Genomic DNA, 19,541 nt, shown 5'->3' with positions numbered 1-19,541 from the left:
CACACTAACACACACACTCTAACACTCACACTCACTCACACTCTCATACAAAAGCTCACACTCTTTACATATGTATCTGCTGACTGTTCTGCACATCACTTAACTCTGCCAGTAGACATTAGTAGATTGACTGGTTGCAAACAAGTCAAGTGTGGGGTCATTTGTTTGTAAACGTCTTACTTCACTCTGTGAAATGAGCAGTATTCTTTCGCTGTAAGCCAAAGCAAACCGTTGTCGCTCACCACTCCAGTTACAGCTAGCGAGCTAGAATACCGATTACACGTCCCTCACCTCTTAGTGTTTACCAATCCGCACATTGTCTACAAACAGCTGTCCTGCATTGCAAACCAACCTGCAGCCTGGCTGCAAAGAACTGACCTGTCACCACTAAATAAGCACAAATATCTCCCATGACACTGGTGGTCAGTCTGCAGACTGATTGGAAAGAGCCCATACTTCAGTGCTAGCCGATCCAGACATTCCTTACGAACACATGGACAGTCAGAATTTCCTAGCCTACAGTATGACTACAACCCCCTTGGCCTCCAGAGGTTGCTGGATTCCTTTGGGGATTTTATGGGATCTCTGGATCTGAAGGTCAACAGTAAAAAGTCACATGTTATGGTGGCGGGTAAATGACTCAGGAGCTTAAAACTACGTCCCGTTTTTTGTAATGGTGCTGAGGTAACCAAGGTCCCTGTTTTTACTTATCTTGGGGCACTTTTCGATGAAAAGGGTACCTGGGGACCACCCCAGATTACAAAAAGGAATGTGGTAGCGAGGTCTACCGCAGCATTGATGGGCTTTGCAAAGCGGCTGGGGGCAAGACCGATGGAGGCACTCTTGAATGTCTATAAAGCTAAATACCTGCCATAGCTACATATGGCGCTTCGGTATGGGGATACACATTCCATGAGAAGATCCAAGTGGCGGAAAATAAATTCCTGAGATCCCTTTTGGCAGTACCTCAATCCACCCCTACTTATTCGCTGCACACGGAATTGGGACTGGGCTATGTTACAGGTCAGATGAAAGCTGCCCCGCTGACATGTTGGATAAAGACATGGTTGAATCAAGAAATTACACTGAATCACCAGAATATACGTGACTGTCTTTCCCTGGATAGGGCTAGCAGGGCCCCTGGTTAATGTATATTAAAGCAATGTTTACTAAACCAGGGCGTCCCAAGCTTTACACCTCACCGGCCTCTATTACCAAGGAGGACATAAGCTGGACTAAAAAAAACTTCCTTACTATGTTGACAATGGAACCTGAGGAGTTGGAGTTACAGAAACCATGTGTTAAAGCTATTATGTACTGTTAACTTCTGTTAACTTCACCCTCACTTGAGCCATACTTGACCTTTCCATCGCCAGCTCTTAATTAGATTCCGGTTCAACTTAATCGATTTGTCCCTTGGCGTTTCCCCATTTGGTGTAAACCTGAAAACAGCAATCCTTGTAGTTGTGATAATTTTTCTAAACCAGACACGATGCACTTTATCATGTTCTGTGACTTCTATGCGGAGATTCGTAAAAAGTTTTTACTGCCAATTCTTAGAGAGGCGGGCTTTATACAAGTCAGGCCCGCTCTTACTTTTTTCCAGATGATAAACAGTACCCAAGTTATTTTCTCTGTTGCTAGCTTTCTGGTGGCTGCTGTACGAATCAGTAGCAAAAGATCAATTGTACAGAATAACCCTGGCTGATTTTTTTGATTTTTTTTTATAACTTTATTTATCATTTTCAGGAGCATCACACATATACCATCAGCAGTAGATACTAAAACACACCAGATTACAGTACAGGTCATTTTGGACTCTCAGTTCCCGGCGCAAAAGCAAACACAAAGTATATAAAAGGCAAAGGGGAATGGTGACATCATTAATCGGCAAACATAACCCTCCAATAGCCCCAGACTCTATAACGTTCCCATCCGACATGTGCAGTCGACATACCATGACCGTGCAGTATTTCCCACAGCCACATACGCTAGCCCACTCCCTCGGGGTACAGGTGATTGTCCAATTGCTCCTGACGTTCTGCTGCGAGCTTAGCAATGTATGAACCCTGGCTGATTTTTATCTGATGTTTTATCTGTCTTTTTAACTGATTTTAAATTGCCTTTTGTATAACGTTTGTTACCATCGATTGATTGATTGTATATACTAATATGAATGTTTTTATACTGTCTTTTATGATTTTAAGTAATCACATAAAGTGTTTTGACTGACTGACTACAACCCCCTCACTAGTCACTGTAGTAGTTATTTCCCAACTACCTAGCTTCGAACTCTTTACTTGTGTCACTGTTAGTCAGTTTGAAAACATTTAGATTGGGCACAGCTATACTGTCACTGCTCAGCATTCCAAACTCTGTCTACAAATCTCTTTCCTCTTTCTGTTAGCCATCCACACATTACCTGACATCTTCTCACTTGGCTCAGCTGGCCAACAGTACCGACAGCTAGATCTACACCCCAATGTCTCGTTGACAGCCTATTCGCACACAGTTTGCAAAGACCACATCCATCATGCTACTCTTCCTACTTAGCCTGCCAGTTCCACTCCTGTGCCCATATCTACACACACCCCACCTATCAGTGGATGCTAATGTGCACCCTTTCTGTAAAGAGCTCACCAGGGACAGTTTGATCAGTCAATCAATCAGTATTTATTTAGCACGACTAATAACCCATGAGGGTATCCAGGCGCTAGTATGTCGCTGGGCTGAGTCGAAGACTCAGGTCTTTAGGCCCTTTCTGAATTCCAGGAGAGAGTGTGCTATTCGGCGGCGGAGGGGATGGTCATTGCAGGACTTGACGGTGCGGTAGCTTCAGCGGATGCGGGGAATGTGTGTGAGGGTGAGGGAGGTGGAGCGGAGGTGCCTGGATGGTTGGTGGAAGTTCAGGCGGTGGTTAATGTTACACACCTGCATATTGTCTTCAAGTATGCTGCCTGTCTCTCTTGTTCCATCTCTATACTGCTGCAAGCATGTGGTCTGTATCCCTTCTAACTAACTTGCTCATAATATCACAATGTTTCACCTGCCACTCAAGCAAATCAACATATAACCAGCAAACAGATGGACTGTCGCTTTCAGCTACACACAGTCTCTGCAAATACATCAACTGCCATCACTAGCCTACCTGCACTCTGTCTACTAACAAGTTCAGTATTACAGCTAGACAAACCTCACACTGTCTACGCCAACTTCAGTATTACAGATAGACCAACCTCACACTGTATACGCCAACTTCAGTATTACAGATAGACCAACCTCACACTGTCTACGCCAACTTCAGTATTACAGATAGACAAACCTCACACTGTCTACGCCAACTTCAGTATTACAGATAGACAAACCTCACACTGTCTACACCAACTTCAGTATTACAGATAGACAAACCTCACACTGTCTACGCCAACTTCAGTATTACCGATAGACAAACCTCACACTGTCTACGCCAACTTCAGTATTACAGATAGACAAACCTCACACTGTGAGTGAGTGAGGGACGATTTATATAGCGCAACTTAGCCCATAGGCATCAAGGCGCATAGAGATGGTATGGCTGTTTGAAAGAGGAGGAGAAGTGCGCCGGCTAAGGGTAGGCTTCTATGAAAAGCCGGGTCTTCAGTGCCTTTCGAAAATGAAGATAAGATTTTTGGACTTTGAGCTCAGCCGGGAGTGTGTTCCACATTTTCGGGGCGAGGGAGAAGAAAGCCCTCCCGCCCCATCTGGCTTTGGAGACTCGAGGAACAGAAAGAAGGTTTTTATTGGCCGAGCGAAGTGCCCTACCGGGAGCATAGAGGGAAAACAAGGGATCTAATGTCTTCAGAACCGGACCCATGCACAGCGCCATGGGTGAGACATAGGACCTTAAACTTTATCCTGGCCTGCATGGGGAGCCAATGCAGATTTTTCCTAATGAAGGAACCTGATGATAGCCTAGGGGCGTCGACAACGAACCTGGCTGCTGCATTCTGCACTATTTGAAGGCGTTGGACCAGTCTTTTGTTAATTCCTAAATATAGTGCGTTGCAGTAGTCTAACCTAGAGGATATGAGGGCCACTGTGACCCGTTTTCGAGCCTCAGTGGAAAGGTAGTGTACGATCTTTCTCAAGATTCTTAAGATCCCACAACAGGTTGAAACCGTCCTGCTGACTTGCTTGTCGAAGGAGAGCGTGGTGTCAAAAATTAGACTGTCGACACCAACTTCAGTATTACTGATAGACAAACCTCACACGTCTTCAAACAACTCACTACAGTTGACAATAGCCTACCCTAAAATTGTTTGCAAACACTACTCTTGAGTTGCTGCTAACCAGGCACATACTGTGTGCAGGTATCTCAGCTATCACTGCTTGCCAAGCTACTCGTGTCCATCTCAGCTGCATCACAGCTCTTAGTGCTGGCTAGCCCATGCTCTGCAATCAACCCAATGGTGCTGCTGATACCTCCCTCCACACACTGAATCTGGTAAAGATAACAATCTCAAATTAACCTGCTGGTCACCCCACCCTGGATGCTAACATTTGAAACTACAGTGATCACTAAAATGCACACTGGCTACTCCTCGCCTGTATTGTCCTAAACAATGAGAGTAGTCAAAAAATCTCACCTGTCCCTGATAAGCAAGCACCCGTATGACAGAAAGCTAAACCACACACAAATTACAAACAGCTCCCTGTCGACTGCAAGCTAAACTTTAGATGGTCTGAAAACATGCATTTTACCTTTAGCCAACCCTCACACAGGCTGCAAAGATCTCACCTGTGCCCTGCGAACCAGCCCACATCATCTGCAATCACCATATCGATCACCGTGAGGTTGCCCAAATATACCTGACTGTTACTGTTACTGTATCGGCACACTGCCAGCAAACACGTCTAACCAGGTTACACTTTCTGCAAACTGCACACCAGTCTTTTACATAATACCTGTATGCCCGTGCTAGCCAAACAGTAAATTGTCTGCAAACACCTCATTGCTGACTGTGAAGTGACCTGCACACTTTGTTCAACAGCGTCACCCCTATCAATGCCTGTAACCCCATGTACATGTTTATAAAAACCTAACTTGTCAGGGATAACCAATCACCACCCTGCCTGCTAATATGTTGCCTTATACTTCATAATTTATTTAACCTCTGGTCCTTTAAACCGTTGGAACGCTGTAGGAACAGAACAGAATGAAAGAGGCAGGAGTATCAGGGTAGCCGTGTACCAAGGTATCCTAGTAGTGGAAAGCGTGAGAGCAGACACGTGACTGTGACTTGTTGAGAACCCCAGGCAGAGATCATTTCTATTTATGTCTTCCTGCCCACCTTTCATTGCTAGCCTACCTGCACAAAACTCCTAACTTCTTTTTATGCCACATTTTGTCATTTCCGAGAAAAGCAGGCGTTTCAGATTTAATGGTGTTCCACATTTTTACAGAAGGATAAAAGGGGGATACAGCATTGCCAGTATTCAAACTTGGGACGTGCAGGTCATGCACCCGAGTCCACAGCAAACACTTACCTCATTGTATTATCACTATTGTCAGTAATCAGCCCCTCTGTCAAAGTTAACCAAGCCATACGTTTCCCTGTAAACAACTCACCTGCTAGATCTGGCCAATCTGTGCATAACACGAAAATGACCACATGTCAATGTTGGCTCAAGCCTCCCCGCACACTGTCTGCTGACGCTTTCCCAGTCAAGGTTGGTCAACCTGCATTTTTTTTAAAAACCTCTCACTTGTCACAGCATGCCTGCCCATAAATGCGGACAAATTCTTCCTCTGTCGCCATATTATTCAGAAAACAAAACTGCTCCACCCTGCACCTTTTCAGGTTTGCCCTGTGTCAGCAGTCTGTTTCCATTTTTGGTGATCCTTGCTTTAAGATGACACTCAACAGTAGAACGTAGGATCTGTTAGTTATGTGATTCATGCAAATAGTACCTCCATCTTTAGTCAAGGTGGATACTGGCCCTTGGTCTATGAAATAATGACATCTCAATCAAAATCTTAAAGACATGGGCCATGTTTTCGTGCACTCCTAGAAGGCGAGGCCTGTATCAGCTCTCTCCAATTTCAGGTCCAGCTGACCAAGGTACCTGAGCCACTATCTCACTCGTATCGCTTTCTGAATTATGTTAGATATCACCTGAAGACCTTGGCTGAGACTGTTTTGGATCAGCAGAGGGAATTCCCAATTCCTGTTGCCATTTGATATAAGTTGCTTCATCTGAGTGGGAAGAGCACGGCTGAACAGGCCAATAGGGAAATCTGGCAGGGCCAGAAGGGCTGTTCTAACAGGTCACTGTGTGTTTTTTGGCTATTTGTGGGCCTGCTTTATGGTCTCGTGGGTCAGTGTTTACCGATTTAGCTGAAAATAGAGCAAACATTGACAGCAGCAAGCACAAATGCATTCAATTTCCCATAACGTGCGAAAAGGCGTGTCTTTATAAGTTAAAAACTGCCCGATTTGCCAATGTGGCCATTTTGTTTATCTACCTGATTTGTTAATGCGGGCTACTTTTATTTTTGGGCTTATTTTCTGTCCCATTCCTACCCTGTTGAAGTGTGCTTAGAATTGGAAGGAAATGCAACCTTTGGCTTGTTCTGGCTTTTTCTTAGTGCCACCCCTATGTGGATAAATACTGCTCCACCCGAGTTAGTATGTTGTACTTTATCTTGATTTTGAGGAGACTGAGCACCACCCTAGAGAGGTATCCTAGTAGAGGCGCTGCCTGCAGCTGTTCCCTTTAAATGGTTAGCACCAGGGGAGTTGGGGAGGCCTGAGTGTCACTCAGGAGCTAAGCTTGAGAAAAGAAAGGTCTGATTTCTCTCCTGACCAGTATCATTGTTGAATGAAACCACAAGGAGGATGCCATCAGGAACTGAGTCGCCCATGGAGCCACAAATACATTGCAGCTCAATCCGTCAGAACAGGCCCAAGAAGCAACTGCGTGAACAAAGGTTGCGCACCTACAGGAACAGGTGTGCAGCTCTGGTGAGGCTGCACTTTCCATGTCCTGCCTGGTACCAGGCCTGAACCCAGTGGAAAGAGTATCTCCCTATTTTACAGCCACAACGGGCACAGACGTTTTTTTTCTTCTGCACCATCGATGAGCGGTGTCCGTGCACCACACTTTTCTCTTACAACTGGATATCCAGTAGCCAAGTTAACTGGCCATAGTGACATTGTTAAACTAGAATTTGGCCCTCTTGATAATTTTGTTGAACCTGGATTGGACCTCTGTTCTAGTTTGGGTGGTATTTAGTTTTACTGATTTATCAACTGCTCTTCTAGAAACCCAGTGACAGACTCAGACCCACTGAGTTGTCCAGCCTTGCATGTAGAGTGGCTCAGAAACTAGGACACAGGGCAGAGTGCCGAAGTATCATAGCAACTCTTACATATTATTGCATGCTATCTGGCACCTCTACCCTAGTGCTTTTTCAAGATAAATACACATTGCTAAACACAGAACTGGATGAAGGCAGCCAAGAGAAACTGAACCATTCATTGCCCATAGACTTGCAGTAGGAAGCCAGTTACAAGATACCTGACAGGTAGATTTTGGAGAGGTGTTTCCTGAGTGAACATACGGTGGATGAGCTCAAGATTCAGTTTTAAGTGTGAGCAGCAAAGCCACCTGATCAGGTGAATGATCAGTTTATGCAACAATTATTTCATTAAGTGCCGATAAGGAACACACATTAGAATTAGAGACTGGTTACAAGCTGACCCTTCAAAAACATGAGGCTAGAGATGATCCAGTCCCCCAGTGTAGGTTTGTCTCTGCAGTGCTACACCCCCAGCAGAGACCCTCTTTCTCCGCCAACCTTGTACTAGTGTTCGCTTACTTTTTTACTTCTTTGAGATATGGCGAATCAACCAAGGGGTTCAAAGAGAAAAGGGCAAGTATGAGTATAGGGCTGGATTTTAAGTTGGGAAAATATGGAATAAAGAAAAACAATAATCCTGAGGGGGCAGATGAGCTACAACTTGCACACTGTGTGTAAAAACCTCAATCTGATAGAGACACCTAGCCACAGATTCCTTACCATATAATTATCCCCAGGCATCAGGCTGGATCCAGATTTTTTTTCGTGAGAAATACTTTTGCGCGTTGGCAGATGGCATTGTTTGGCTCCATGTGGCGTCGTCCACGCTGGAAGTGATGTGCACATTGCCTATATTGGTTCCACCCTAGCGTGCTGGCATTTGTTCTTTTCTTTCTGTGCTAGTCTGCGCAGATCTCGAGGGAGGTACCCCCAGTCATTTTTTGACAGACCTTTTTTCAATTTTTGCCAAAGTTTTTTTAGATTGTTCTCCTAGTGTGGCAGGGATGTCCACTAGGAAAGCTAGCTTCAAGCATGTGAGGACTTGATGGACGTCAATGGACTGGGCACCTCTCCAGGTACTGGCATGTCTCTCCTCCTACCAAGCTACGGAGGAGGGAGCTTTTTTTGCTATGGTGGTGAGAAGGGCAGCAGAGCTCCTTGACCTTAGCTTGCCCTCAGTGGCAGTCAAAACTAATGTCTTGACAGAGGTGCTTCAGCCAGGAGTGACCTCATCAGAACCGGTTCTTCCATTTAATGAAGCCCTTACGGACGGCCTGCTTGAGACCTGGTCCAAGCCCTGCCCAGATGCTCCTGTGAAAAGGACAATTACCCTCTGCCATTGCCCTGCCCAAGGGGATCCCAATTTCCTCAAGCAACACCCTACCCCAGTGAGCTTGGTGGTCCAAGCCTCCATTTCCTGTGTAAACCCTGACACATTCCCAACCACCCAATCGGATAGGGAATCCAAGAGGCTGGATACCTTCAGCAAGAAAATGTTGTCTTCCACCAGCCTGGCACAGCGGTCAGTAAACACTGGGTGCTATTTGGGCCATTACTCCCATACACTGTGGGATCTGGTTGCCCAGGTGCTACCCCTGGTCCTGGAGGAGGCCTGGGACATACTCTCATAAGATATGGCAGACAGGAGAGATGCAGCTAAGTTCAGAATCAGATGTAGGCTGAACACAACCGACTCGCTGGGCTGAGCGGTGTCTTCGCTGGTGGCCTTACGGCACTACGCCTGGCTAAGAACAACTGGCTTTTCATGGGATCTATACGATTTGCTTATAGACATACTCTCATGGCTCTCGTCTCGTCAGGGAGATAAGGTCGACTCAGTGCTGGAGAGCTTCAAGGGCAGCAGGGCTATGGTCAGGTCCGTGGGCCTTTCCATGGCTCTCCGACAACATCAGTCTACCTTTCGCTCCTTTTGTGTCCATGGAAGGGGCTACCAGCAACGTTCTTACCCTCCCAGCTATCTAAGCCCACAAGCTTCTCAGCGTCTGCGTAACTGAGGATACGGTACACACAGACCCTATGGGTCAGGCAGCCAGAGGTCGGACCAGTCCAACCCCCCAAAGCCCCTCCCCCTGGCAACCACAGCCTCCAAGTCCCTTTAGTTTGCCCTATTACCATCACAGGCAACCAGTGGCTGGCAGGATATGCTATCAACTGCACCACTCGATGTCAATAACATCAGACTGCTGTGTTCTCCAGATTGTCCGAAGGGGCTACTCCCTCCCCTTCGTAGCTACGCCTCCACCCATGCCACCCACTCATAACTGGCTGACAGAGGACCATCTCTCCTTACTCTGACAGGAAGTGGTGGCTTTGTTGGCCAAGGGATTCATACAGAGGGTGCCAACATCAGAAGTAGGTCATGGTTCCTATTCCCACAGTCTTCTGGTGCCCAAAAAGTACGAAGACCTTTGTCCTATACTAAACCTGTGCCCTCTCAATTTGTTCCTGAAACAGAAGTAATTTGAAATGCTCACGCTCGCTCACATTCTGGACGCCTTCGAACCAGGAGAGTGTATGGTAGCGCTGGATTTGCAGGTTGTATGCTTCCACATTCCTGTCCTACCTGCCCACAAGTGCTACCTGCGGTTCATGGTGGGCCATGAGTTCTTTCAGTTTGCAGTGCTCCCTTTTGGCCATACCAGCGCCCCTTGGGTGTTCACCAGGGTGATGGTGGTGAATGTAGCTCATCTGCAGAGATCATAAGTGGCCTATTTCAATGACTGGTTGTTGAAAGGGGACTCGCCCCAGGCAATCGTCTCCCACACCCAGACTACGGCGGACCTCCTGCACTCGCTGCTGTTCACTATCATTGTGCCAAAGTCACACCTGACTCCATCTTCGATGCTCCCTTTCATCAAAGCTGTTATGGACACTGTGCAGTTTTGGCCTTATACTCCTGAACGGCGAGTCCTGGATATTCAAGCTATGATTCCGATGTTTCATCTCTATCCTGGGTTGCGGTGAGGCTGACTCTGATGCTGCTGGACCTCATGGTCTCCTGCATCTTGCTTGTTACACATGTCTGCTGGCATATGAGGCTGTACAGTGGGATCTGAAATTCCAGTGGGCGCAGAATCAGGGAACCACGACTGGGCCAGTGGCAGACCCCTCTCCCTTCCCCAACCAGATCTGACATTGGTCACAGATGTGTCACTCCTGGGATGGGGCGGCCATCTGGGAGAGGTGGAGATCAGAGGACTCTGGTCTCTGCCGAAATTCAGGCTCCACATCAACCTACTGGTGCTCCGAGTGATCTGACAAGCATTGAAAGCCTTTCTACGATTCATCATGGGAAGGTTAGTGGAGGTGTTGAGGGACAATCCCACTGCCATGTGGACTTGTAAAGAAAGGGGTTGTAGTCTCCGGGAGTCTCTGCCCTGATTAATGGGAGCAATTTGTAAGTTCCAGATGTCCTAAATGGGAAGCCCCCTAACCCACTGAGACAAAGCAACTTGCACTTGGACATGCAAACAGAGCTGGAATGGAATCTTCTGGTTTCATAGGAGTTTCTCAATGGGAAAAGGAAGACTGGTAATTGATTTGAGATTTGTTGATTTTATTTAATGTTGTGCTTTCATAAGCAAATACTTTACACAAGGACAGCTGACGGGTGTTTTGCCCACAGTGGTGCGAAGGCCTGGAGCTTTTTCAAAGCGTGATGGGTTCATCCGTAGTAAGAATTCAAAAAGGAGGTTATGGTAATGGGCTTATAGCATGTGCGCTATACAGGAGGTCATGTGCAATCCAAACAAGAGACCTCGAACCGTGTTGAGGCAATCAAAACGGACTTAGAGGTCAAAGCAAGTCGGAAGATGAGGACAAATCATTGCGGTCGGCAGATGCTCCGTTTGGTATATGGAAGGGTGCCATGTGGTACTGCAGCAAGCAAGATTGGGTGGGGTCATGGACTCTTTGTCATGAGGCCCTGCCATGGCTGGAACATTAGGGCATATCACTTGTTGTTCAAACCCTGGCGGGCTTTCTTACTGACAGGGTGGACTAGTTCAGCTGCAGATGCCTACCGGATCACAAGTGGCGTCTCCATCCGGAGGTGGTGCAAGGTCTCTTTCAACAGTGGGGAGAGCCTTGGTTAGATCTGTTTACCACCGCAGCAAACACGCAATGTCAGTAGTACTACTCGCTGGAGTTTCCAAGGCAGCTCTCGCTCGAATACGCTTTTCCTCTCAAGTGGAGCTCAGGCCTCCTGTATACATTTCTGCTCATACACTCCTGCCCAGATTTCTCTAGAAGATCAAAATGACAGGGCCCAAGTCATCCTTGTGGTGCAGGACTGAGCTCGGAGAGTTTGGTATCCCAAGCTGTTGAGCATGGCCATTGGGCCTCCAATCAGGCTACCCCTTCTGGAGAAGTCCTCTGTCACAGCAGCAGCGGAGGGTTCTCCACACAAACATGTCAACGCTCCTCCTTCATGCGTAGAGATTGAGTGGCATCAGTTGACAGCTATTGACCTTCCTCCTGAAGTCTGCACAGTTCTTTTGGCAGCCTGGCGTCCCTCCACCAAGATGGTATACGCCCACCATTGTAATACATTCTTGTTGTTTATCCTTAATCTTGCCCAGCAGGGCTCTGCTTTGGGAACCTTAAAAGGTTACTCCTCTGCCATCTCCACTTTCCTGTGGCTACTAGACCAACATTCACTTTTCAAGTACCCTATTGTAAAAAGGCTCCATATAAATATCCAACAAATGCTATCACCAAACTCCCTTTGTAATGCTTTAATGGGAATCTTAAATTAGTTCTTCATTTTCTGATGTGCGCTTCCTTTGAGCCGCTTTATACCTGCCCTCTTAGGCTTCTCACCATCAAGATGGCCTTCCTAGTGACAATTACATCTGTCTGGAGGGTCAGTGAGATGCTGGTGCTGGAATTTCAGCCTCCATATGTGTCTTTCTTTCCAGACAAGCTGCTGCTTAGGGCTCAAGCATCCTTCTTTCCGGAGGTAGTCACCATGTTCCACGTATGCCAGTACATCACTTTGTCTACATTCTACACCCTATCTCATCCCTCTAAAGAAGAGGAGAGACTCCACTGGCTGGACCTAAAAAGAGTATTGTTGTGCTACCTTGACCGCACAAAACCGTTCAGGGTGGACAATCAACTCTTCCTGGGGTATGTCAGGGCCAAGAAAGTGAAGACTGTCCAGAAGCAATCTATCTCACAATGGATCGTGCTCTATATCAAGATCTGCTAGGCATTGGCCAAAAAGCAACCCTTAGAGGGTTTGCGTGCTCATTCCACCAGAGCAAAGGCTGTGACCACTGCGTTAGCATGCAGAGTTCCCGCCGTAGACATCTGCCAGGCAACAACGTGGGCCTCGCTGCACATGTTCACCAAACATTACTTCCTGGACTATCAGGTCCATCGTGATGGGCGTTTTGACAATTCAGTCCTGCAGGACTATCTGGTTTAAATTATGTTCGCAGACCCACCTCCGGGAAGGCATTGCTTGGGTATATATTGTAATTAAGGAATCTGCAGCTAGAAGTTTCTATCAGATGAACAAGTTACTTACCTGTGGTAATGTTTTATCTGGTAGAGACTCTATTTAGCTGCAGATTCCTTACCAACCCACCCATCCTCCACACTCTGCAGACATATTTCTAGGGTCAAGGCTGTTTCTCTTTCAGGACCCTAGTTTTCCACACTAGTGGTCAGTGTTCTTTGTGGATCAGTCCTCCTTGCATGGAAAGTCGTGAAAAGAAACTGACGTCAGCACACTGGGGTAGCACCTATATAAGCACCGTGCACTTCACTTCCGGCGCAGATCACGCTACGTAGAGCCAAACGATGTTGCCTACCAGGTGCAGTGGTACTGCTCCCGAAAAAAAATTCCGCATCCAGTCTGACGCCTGGAGATAATTCTAACGTAAGGAATCTGCGGCTAGATATAGTTTCTACTATATAAGGCGTTACCAAGTTACTTGTTCATCTGGGTCCCTAAAATACAGCAAGAAAATGTTGACCTTGATTTGAAACGTCTAATTATCACCAGTCATTTTTTTGTCTTTGAATGGCCCTCTCCTTTCTTTCTATCCTCTGCATGCATCCTCTCGCTCAGTGCAGCCTACTCTAGTCACATGCAGGTTTGTCTTGATCTACATTACTGTAGTTTTTCAAATTGCCCACATCTTATGTCAAAGATCACAACCTATCCTTTAGAAGTCAGACCCTGGAGCCTAGCAATAGATAATCTCCCCTAGCTCATCAACTAATCTCACCAACCGCCTGCATGAACTCATAAACGCCTCCCCACTAGTGATCACACTTAACTCCTACTTATTAATCCACCTCAAAGACACTGTACCAATAACCAACAACCACAGAATCAACCACAAAATTTGAGTTTCAAAGCAGTGTGCTGCCTGGAGTAAAGCACATCAACTCCTCAGCAGGGGTAGTAAGCGCTATATAATTTCAATTACAATACAATAGCTTTCTAACTTTCTATACTCACCTTTTGCATACTGCGCCTTCAACACTATTATTCACTATACTAATTTAATCCACCTCAAAGACACTGGAATAAATGCATGCAATTGCCTCCTTGAGATCCCAAAATGAATTCCCCTAATCATCCATAACCATTGACTTAACTTCTAACTTTGTGTTCCAGAGCAGTGTGCTGCCTCCTCGGGGTAGTAGGAGCTTTTGAAATGCACTTACAATATAATACAACTGTGAAAACTGACTAACCTGCATGTTATCAGAAAACACTACTGTTACCGCTAAACAAAAATTGTATGTGTTGCTGCTGGCAAACCTGTGCACTGTCTGCCATTACCTCACCTGTCATAGATGGCCCATAGATTAACCATATGCAAAACACCACCTGATGCAGCTGCCCAACTCCTGTTGCACTCTTAAACAACTTTTCTTGTACTGCAGCCCACCTTTCACTGTCTGGAGATACCTTACTTGCCACAGTTAACTAACATGCATGCTGTCCGCAGAACTCTTCTCTTACAAAGCTGGCAAACCCATACATTGTGTGAACCACTTCAGTTTTTACTGCTGCTGATAAAGCATTGTCTGAAAAGAATACATTCTTCTTAGTGGAATAACCAACACAATGTCTGAAAACACATCACCTGCACGTGGTGGGCTATCTGTATTCTATCTTCAACAACACATCTGGATCCCAGATAGCCAAGTTAGTCATTGGCTACAAATACCAAACCTATCACCACAAACCAATCTGTCCTTAGTGGGTCAGTTAGAGCTGGATGGGCACCTCGCTTGCCAGTTTGAGGGAGATCCTGCCCTTTCGCCCCATGTTGGAGAACCCATGCTTCATATTTGGCTATACCTGAAGCTGATGCAATCGCCACAGAACTGGATGGGAGTTGGCCCCAAAACAAACTCCCAAACTCCCTCACTCTATCTATCTATCTATCTATCTATCTATCTATCTATCTATCTATCTATCTATCTATCTATCTATCTATCTATCTATCTATCTATCTGTCTATCTATCTATCTATTATTTATCTATTGCCCTCACTCTATCTATCGCCCTCACTCTATCTATCGCCCTCACTCTATCTATCGCCCTCACTCTATCTATTTATCGCCCTCACTCTATCTATCTATCGCCCTCACTCTATCTATCCATCTATCGCCCTCACTCTATCTATCGCTCTCACTCTATCTATCTATCTATCGCCCTCACTCTATCTATCTATCTATTGCCCTCACTCTATCTATCGCCCTCACTCATCTATCGCCCTCACTCCTATCTATCTATCTATCGCCCTCACTCTATCTATCTATTGACCTCACTCTATCGCACTCACTCTATCTATCGCCATCACTCTATCTATCTATTGATCGCCCTCACTCTATCTATCTGTCTATCTATCTATCACTCTGACTCTATCTATCGCCCTCATTCTATCTATCTATCTATCGCCCTCCCTCTATCTATCGCCCTCCTTCCCTCTATCTATCTATCTATCTATCTATCGCCCTCACTCTATCTATCTATTGCACTCACTCTATTGCATCACCACAGCATCACTCAGCACCATCACAGCATCACTCAGGGGTACCACAACATCACTATGCGCTACCACAGCATCACTGAACGCCACAGCATCACTCATCGCCACCACAACATCACTCAGTGCCACCACAGTATCAATCTGTGCAAACATTCAACAACAACTGGTTCAAATATGTTCTCTCAATGTTTCAAGCTTTATTACAAATGTCACAAAAAGATGTTAATATTTCACTTCTGTTCTTGAATTTTCATCACAATAAAATACACTGAACATAATCTTCACGAAAGTTATTTACAAAAGTTTAAGCTTTTGCCCTTATAAATTACAATAAGTTTTTTTTAGGTATGAATTATTTTACATTTTTTTTAAAGCCATTGCTATTTGTAAAAACAATACAAATCAAATTTCAAAGCTTTATTCGACTTTTAGTCATAAAAGCAAACCTCCTACCCATGATACAATAAATACTAAACATAAGAATAATTCATTAAAAAACATATTAAACAACAAAAGTCGAATGCTGATAAATTCTAAAAAATGTATACATACATTTTAAAAATTCATTGAGGAAAATTTAAAAGAAACGAGCAAGTTTAGACAGGCAGTTCATAGTTCATATTAACCAATAGGCTTTAAAATACGCGATCTTATTACCCATGCCCAGGCCAAGAATTTTGCTACGCCTATTACTAATGGTATTGAGCAATCCGATGTTAAAATTCTTAGGGCTTGTGAACAACAGCGAGTACCCATATTTTTGCAAACTGGTTTTAGCCACTTTCGACGGGGAATGGCATACAAGGGGCAGGAAAAAAGCAGGTGCGCAATGTCCTCTGTTTGATTTTTACAATGGTCGCAGTAAGCGTCCTGCAGTGGGGACCAGTGTTGTCTAAAAGCGTTCACTGGGAGTGTTCCCACACGGAATTGGAAGTATAGTTTCCTGTCAAATGGACGTTCAATTACATCCCAATATTTTTCATAAAATGGAAGTTGTTTAATGTCCAAAAAGCGTGATGACAGGGTAGATTGCAAACCTTTACGATAGAATGATACATATACCGACTCCCAATAGATATCCTTCAGTTGCTTTTTCGAAGGAAATGAGGCAACATCCTTATTACCCCACAAATGGTCAAGGCCCAACTTCACCAATGTACCCCGAAGTTCCTTTAACCATGTAATGCAATGGAAACGATCAGAATTCACAACATCAAAAAGAGCTGATACATAATGACTTAACTCTGGGGTTACCATTAGATGCCTCCAATACAACAAAGGACGTAGGCGGGCAATGTCTTCAATATTTTTCCTACCTAGGTCCATCTTTAGTGGGATTATGGGGGTACTTTGTGGGGCCCTAACAAGCCCTCGCAGAAATCTATTTTCCGCCCGCCCCAAATCTCCTAAATTTGAAAAACCCCAGAGCTCAGACCCATATAAGCATGCACTCAATACTTTCATACTATAAACTTCGAGTGCACAATTTATAGGTCTTATCAGAGATGTGTTATGTTTGATGGTGACTGCGCCTGCTAACTGACTAAATTTTAAAGACGCCATATTAATGTGTGATTTCCATTTCATGTCATGTTGTAGGATAATTCCTAGATAGGAAAAGGCATCTACTTTTTCCAGTGGTTCGCCCTTGTATTTTATCACCCCCTTGAAAGCTGATTGGGAACTCAGGCACATGAATTTAGTTTTGCTGGTGTTTAGTTCCAGACCCCGGCTGTCACAAAAATCCCCAAAAACATCAACCGCTTTCTGCAATCCACTAGGCGTACGCGATAGTAAAAGCGTATTGTCCGCGAACATTAGTACGGGGACGTGTACTCCTGCTATAATTGGAGCGTCATTTGGGGTTTCATTTAAATACTCCACAATTCCATTTATATAGATTGAAAAAAGCGTGGGGGCCAGGACACACCCTTGCCTCACCCCTCGTTCCACTGGGAAAGGGGCCGTCACTTCCCCCTGTTTGCCCCACCCTATTTTTGCAAAATTGTTTTCATGGAGGCGCACCAGCAAGGTAAGGAGTTCATGGCTTATTCCCACATCAGCCAGGGTTTCCCACAGTTTTTCTCTCGGGACCAGATCAAATGCGGCTTTTAAGTCCACAAAAACTGCATACAATGTGCCGTTTCGCAGCGTGACATTTCTCCAATAAATGGCTAGGAAGTAAAAAACTTGGTCAACACTACTAGTCAAGGGGCGAAATCCCGCTTGGTATGGCGACAATATATTTTGATCTTCAATCCACTGCTGTAGTTTATTCTGGACTAATCGACCCATTATTTTCTGCGCAGTGTCAATTAAACTAATGGGTCTATAATTTTTTGCCTGGGTTTTATCACCCTTTTTAAATATAGGGATGATTTCAGCCCCTTTCCACGAGGCTGGGACTTCTCCACCCATAGCTATTGCATTTGCCAACCATGTGAAATATGTGGACCAAGAAATCCGGTCAGATAAAAAAACATCTGCTGGAATGCCATCCATGCCCGGCGCTTTTCCCCCTGACACGCAATCCAGTGCCAAGCTGACATCTTTTTCAGTAAATATTTGGTCATTAAAAAAGACAGTTTGGGGGGGAGATATGGATGCATATATCGGACATCTGGCATACTGGGGTTGAAAAAAGTCATTCCAGCCGTCTTTTGACACATGGTTTTGTGGTTGGGCAGCTGCCCCACCCCTGTTCCATTTAACTAAGGCCCAAAACCGCTTGGAGTCTTTGTTGGTACAGGCCTGTTTTAGCTCACTCCAGCTCTCTTCATCCCAACGCCTCTTTGATTGCTTTTGCGTCAGCCTATAAATATCTCTTGCCCTTTTAACAGCTATTGGGTTTCCTTTTTTCAATTAACTTCACTTAAATTTTGCCTTGCCAATCTGCAGCTTTTATCATACCAGCCTTTAACGGCTTGATGTTTTTTGGCTGTAGTTGGATCTACTGTTTTAATAAAAAAGCTTTGCAATTTGCTAAATAAACTTTTATGGGCCTTCATCATGTATTCCTGGAAATTAGGATTCCCATAGTGGGCCTTGATATTGCTCACTTCCTCCTTTACTAGTTTTTTCAAATGTTCTAGTTTTCTTCCATCCCCTAGCAACATTCCCCATTTCAGATGTCTTTGATTATTAGAGCAGACAACATCTTGTGTTACCATCTGATTATTATTTAAAAGTGCTCTAGACTCTTGATAAGGGTGAAATGTCATATACAGGGGATGGTGATCACTCTCTAGTCGTGATACAACTGCCATGTCTAGTAGCTTAGACCATGCTCTCACATCAATTAAAAAATAGTCAATCCTGCTTGTTGCACGACCATTATCAAAGGTAAAATTCCCGTTTAAGTCAGATGGTGTCCTCCCATTCGTGGCTCTCAATCCTCTGGAGCGGCAGAGACTCTTTATCCTAATGGCCGTAGCACTCCATCTTTTTATGGGAGGAATCTCCAATTGCGGTATTCCCCATTTACTATCTTCCTCTTCCGTTAAGCTCCTATCCTCTTCTCCTAGGGGCTCAAAAGTTGAGTTAAAATCACCGCCCACAATGAGATGAGGATTAGGTGGAAGGGTTTCAACATCTTGTTCTAGGGTGGTAAATACTTCAGATGGAATACCTGCACCAACCCCCCTAGCGTAGATGTTGTACAGAGCTACTTCTTGGCCATTAGGCCATCTGATGTTCAGTGCTAAGATGTCATTGGATATTATTTGCCTTTGTGATATAGTGCAAGTCATTGCTTGGCGAACCCATATCAGCAGTCCTCCAGAGGGACGTCCTTTTTCGCCTCTAGATGCAGGTTTATAAAAATTTAAATACCCCATACGAAATACTGGGTTAATTGACCAAGTTTCTTGCATCATAACTATATCATGTCTGTCAATATAATCAGCCCATTCTGGGGTGTCTAGCTTACTCGCTATGCCTGCTATATTCCAAGATATAAAAGTCAATGATCGATCTCCTGGAGTTGGGCCTAATGTACATGGCACCTCCATATTTCCCCTAGGGTCCACACTTAACATTCCCTCCGGCTCAGCTCTTAACTCATCCCCAACTATTAATCTAGTATTAATAGAGCCATCTGACCCTATTATAGGTGCATTGCAGTTTGGACTTAGAGGGACCTTATAATCTGGTGCTAG

General features: G+C 45.0%; 1 protein-coding gene across 1 annotated transcript in view; it reads left to right on the top strand.

The window, feature by feature from the left end:
• Positions 1-19,541, top strand: part of EML3 (EMAP like 3) — a 313,736-nt gene that overhangs the window by 240,874 nt on the left and 53,321 nt on the right. The window lies entirely within an intron of this gene.

Source organism: Lissotriton helveticus, chromosome 9 (assembly GCF_964261635.1).
Source record: "Lissotriton helveticus chromosome 9, aLisHel1.1, whole genome shotgun sequence".
Taxonomy (NCBI): domain Eukaryota; kingdom Metazoa; phylum Chordata; class Amphibia; order Caudata; family Salamandridae; genus Lissotriton; species Lissotriton helveticus.
The sequence above is the reverse complement of the archived record's forward strand: the minus strand, read 5'-3'. Positions and strand labels throughout refer to the sequence as shown.